Source organism: Rhamphochromis sp. 'chilingali', assembly GCF_963969265.1.
Source record: "Rhamphochromis sp. 'chilingali' genome assembly, chromosome: 7".
In the NCBI taxonomy this organism is placed as follows: Eukaryota; Metazoa; Chordata; class Actinopteri; order Cichliformes; family Cichlidae; genus Rhamphochromis; species Rhamphochromis sp. 'chilingali'.
The window spans coordinates 11,222,575-11,227,486 of NC_137934.1; positions in this window are offsets into that span (position 1 = coordinate 11,222,575).

Genomic DNA, 4,912 nt, shown 5'->3' on the forward strand with positions numbered 1-4,912 from the left:
ATAGATGGTCTTTGTCTGAGGGTGATTATTGTGCGATTTTTATCTGCACATTTTCCTGAGAGAAATTGTGCACTTTAAACTCCAGATACATACTTACTGGTCACTTTGTTAGATACACCTGTTCAGCTGCTCATCAATACAAGTACTTTATCAGCCAATCTAATGGTAGCAATTCATTACAATTACTCTGTGTGCACAATTATTAGGCAAGCTGGATTTTTGAGGATTAATTTCACAACTACAGTGCACTCGGTCAATCCAAATGTTAATGAACCTAAACCTGAATGTTTAAGAAAGTAAAAGTGAGGTTTTGTCTTTAAGAGAATGAGAATATAAGCACAATTATTTGGCAACTATTAGTGTGCAGAATTATCATGCAACTAAATGAAAAATGAGCATTTTCCCATCTCACTAGTTTATTTTCATCTGTTAAAGTGAGAAGAATAAAACCACTCAAAATTTACATATAAACATTTCTAACATGTCAAAAAAATAAAATCAGTGACCAATATAGCCACCCTTCTTTTCAATAACTGTCACATGTTTTTTTGCTCTGTTGACAATCAACTGTTTGTGCTGCAGCAACCACAGCCTCCCAGACACTGTTCAGAGAGGTGTACTGTTTCCCTACACTATAAATCTCCCATTTAAGCAGGGCCCACAGGTTCTGAATAGGGTTTAGGTCAGGTGAGGAAGGGGACCATGCCATTATTTTTTTCATCCTTAAGGCCTTTACTGACTAGCCATGCAGTGGAGTACTTTGATGCATGCGGTGGAGCATTGTCCTGCATAAAAATCATGGTCTTCTTGAAAGATGCAGACCTTTTCCTGTGCCACTGCTTGAAGAAAGTCTCTTCTAAAAACTGGCCGTAGGTTTTGGAGTTGATTTTGAGGCCATCATTAACCCGAAGAGGTCCAACAAGCACATCTTTAATAATACCAACCCATACCAGTACCCCACCTCCACCTTGCTGGCGTCTGAGTCGAAGTGCAGCTCTGTGTCCGTTACTGATCCAGCCATGGGCCCATCCATCTGGGTGCAAAACAGCAAAACGTTTGATGGTTCTGTGGTCAGTCACACCCCCAATATCTTGGTAATTTCAAGAGTTCTGCATCCCTCTGAAAGAACTTCTACAATTTTTGACTTTTCAGAGTCCTTCAAATCTCTTTTTTGGCCCATTTTGCCTGAGGAAGAGAAGCTGCCTAAAAATTATGCGCACCTTTATATTGAGTGTTGATCTCTTTAGGCCACACCCTCACTCATTACGCAAATACACATCACCTGATATGCTTAAATCCAATAGGCACTCAAGTTTATCCAGCTCGAAGTTGGAAAATATGCATAAAAATTATAATACGGCCAAAATACTCACTTCCCTAATAATTGTGCACACAGTGTAAGCATGTAGACATGGTCAAGAAAACCTGCTGAAGTTAAAACTAAGCATCAGAATGAGGAAGAAAAGGGATGTAAGTGACTTTGGACATGGAATGATTGTTGATGCCAGTGTGGTGTGATGAGTGTATTATATGTATGAGCTTTTCAAACAGTAAAGGTGCAAAAAATAATTGGAATATGGTGCTTTTTAAAAAGAAAAATCATTTTGTTGATCCTAAATTTGTATCAACAATTATTTTTTATTATGGATTAACACACAGAATGGTTCAAAATAAAGATTTCATTGATTAATTTCTGTTGCAACATTCAGAGGGTAGGGTCAGGCTACTGCGTGAACAACAGGACAGTGTGGATCCATCCTTCCTGGTTCAGACTGTTGGTGGTGTAATGATTGGACCCTTCTGTACCAGCTGAGCATGGTTCCAGTGCCACAGTCTACCTGACTATTGTTGCTGGTCATGTCAGGTCATCGATGTATGCCCAAACTGTTCCATGGTGCTTCCAGCAGCCGTGTCACAAACATGCCACTGAGTTCACTGTACTAAATTCACCTCCACAATCAACATATGTCACTCCACTAGAGCACCTTTGGGATGTGGTGGAGTTGTGGTTTGGATCATGGATGTGCAACTGACAAATCAGCAACAACAGTGTGCTGTTAAGCTCAAGCAGGTGACCCAGACGCTGTGAGGATAATGAGGCAGCCAGGCTCCTCTGTGGGCCACTTGCTGCATGTCTTACCCCTGTTTTCCTTTTGTATCCTATACAAATATTACCAGAAGACAATCTGAAGAACCACAAAAAGAATACTTTGTCTCCATCTGGCCCATTGTGTCCATCTGGGGTTAGACACCATAATATGTAAGCCTCAAAACAGTATTCTTTTCATCTTATGGCACAGATGTGTCTGGATACTTCAAATAATCATTGAGGCTGGTTATAAACTTCATCAGTATTACATCTATCGTGCACAGGAGAATGAGATTCAAGTTTTTGGTTTTCTTTCTTTCCGTCTAAGACTCTCACTTCAGGTTTTCCTCTCAAGGTCCACTTGACACGATAAGACACGGCAACTAAGTGGCAAAGTCCTGGATATAAAGCAATGCATCTGACTTAAAGGTGCCTTCAGCTCTGGACAAATTGCCCAACCTTGTGATTAGGAGGGGCAGCCAATCAGAGGAAAGTTGACTTAAAGGAAGAGATGAGAGGCTGAGCTAAGGACCACTATAAGATAAAGAGGGCTCAATTTAAAGTGTGAACCATGCTAATTCGCTTTAGTAGAGGCTAAGCTGGAATAGAATATAACATAGTATAACAGGTCCACTTTAACTATCAACTTATTCCACTAGGTGTCAGTGTCGAACTGCACTCCTGTGTCTGATATCCCCCATAGGGTTGCCAACCGTCCCTTAAAATACGGAATCGTCCCGTATTTAGAAACAAAAGTACACGTCCCGTATTGAGCTAATAAGGGACGCACTTTGTCCCGTAATACAGTGAGAATCAAAAGTAGTCTATAAATGTTTATGGAATTAACGCTTTGTTTGAAAACATAATTCCCAGCCCCTCTCCTGCTTTGTGACCAATGAGCTGACAGCACACTTATGACAATTCGAGTATGACAAGTCAGATTACCGCTCATCTCATTGGTCGAGGAAAGGTCGCTTACGGAGAAAATACCGGAAGACAACAGATGACCACAACAAGAAGCATGGCCAACAGGGGAACAAACGCCGTCACTGCGGTGCAAGTCTCGGACGACAGTACACCTAAAGCTGGGCAGACACTGTGCGATTTTTTCAGTCGCGTTATTCAGCTCCTGCTCAAACTGCACGATTGACTCGCAGGGGTTAGAAGTTGGTAGGTCACGATGCAGGTCTCACACTATACCGCCCGATGCTCTGATGCGACCTGAGTGCTCACACTGTGCCTCCATAAAATGAAGGTTATAACAGAAAATCTGTCGCTCGCTCTCTCTGTCTCTCACTCACACAGACACACCACCACCATCAACTTTGCTAAATTGCTAATGAAAAACATGATCAGGCAGCTGTGATTTAGCAGCGATGTAGATCCAACTATTTTCACGGTTGTTGTGGTCGTGATAATTTTGTGAGGCCACATCGAAAAGGCTCGGATGAGCTTTTCAAAGTTCTACAAGTTGTGCCTCCATCGCTTGTGTCCAGATCACACGCTGCACAGCCGTGCTGCGCCGTCTTTTTCACGGCGTTTACGTGTTTGCGCGCGAGCAGTGTGAGCGGCTCACGAGCGATTGATGATCGGGAGCTGGTCGTGAGGTGTTAATCACTTCTCGTTACCCCACGTATACTACACGACGCACGATGAAGGCCAAAATCGGTCCGATCACTCAAAAATCGGCTCAAAATGGGCCTAAAACCGCACAGTGTGAGCCCAGCGTTAGAGCAGCAATGTTTGTTCCCCCTCAGAGAAAGGGAAGAATGGGAAAAGGAAAACACCTGGCTGGAAAAAGTTAATATGGGCATGTGCAGTGAATATCAGCGCTATGTGGCCAGAAGTGTGATAATATAATTTATTTTGTGTAATAAACGACTGCAAGGATAGATGATTACAACAAATAGATGACTAATACATAAAAGTAATACATAGATGAATAATGATGATGAGTTAAGATGCGTAATCATGGGAACAAGCGGGTTTTCAAACGGGAGCAGCTGATTAGCATTAGAAAAGCTGAAATAATACCTCAGCTGAAGCCAATTGTACTAAATGCACTAAATGTGCACTGTTACAAGAATATTTTTCTTTCTATTGTTTTCTATTATTTTAAGTTAAGCAGGACAGAGTGCTTTTAAAGAAAGATTTACTTATATTCTCAAAAGTTAAGCATGACAGGCTTCTGTTTAAGAAAGAGACCTGTTTTACTGTGTTAATGTTGTCATTTTGAGCTAAAAATAAATGGCTAAATGATCATTTGTTTCACATGTGTTCATATCACAAAGAATACACATCTACTTAAATCAAATTCAAGTCAAAGGGTTAAAAAAAATAATTTCACACACAAAAAAAGAGCTAGAAAATTCACCACACTGGGAAGGGTGAAGACAACTGGGTCGCCCGGCCCTGGCCACGAGGTGTCCCTTATTTATTTTTCAGGGAGTTGGCAACCCTAATCCCCCATCATGTTTGTACTTAAAGTCTGGCATAGTCTCTGTGAGTACTGTGAAACTTGAGACTCACATTACTACCCCAGTCTTGCCGAATGACCTCAGACACACAGCACCTGATCTACGGAGCATATTTACCTTTAAGAATGCTATTCATGGGTAAAGAATCAACCTCTTTCAAATTTAGGAAGACGTGGAGAGGTTTGGCTTCGGTGTGTAAATCAGTATTAAATACTTCATTGATCTGTCTAAGAGCTGTTAAGATTGTGAGAGCTATAGGGATTGGGGTTTTATTTTGAAGGGAGATATTGAGCTGTGTGCGATCAACCTTGCTATGACGGCAGTCTCAAAGTTCAGTGCAGTGTCC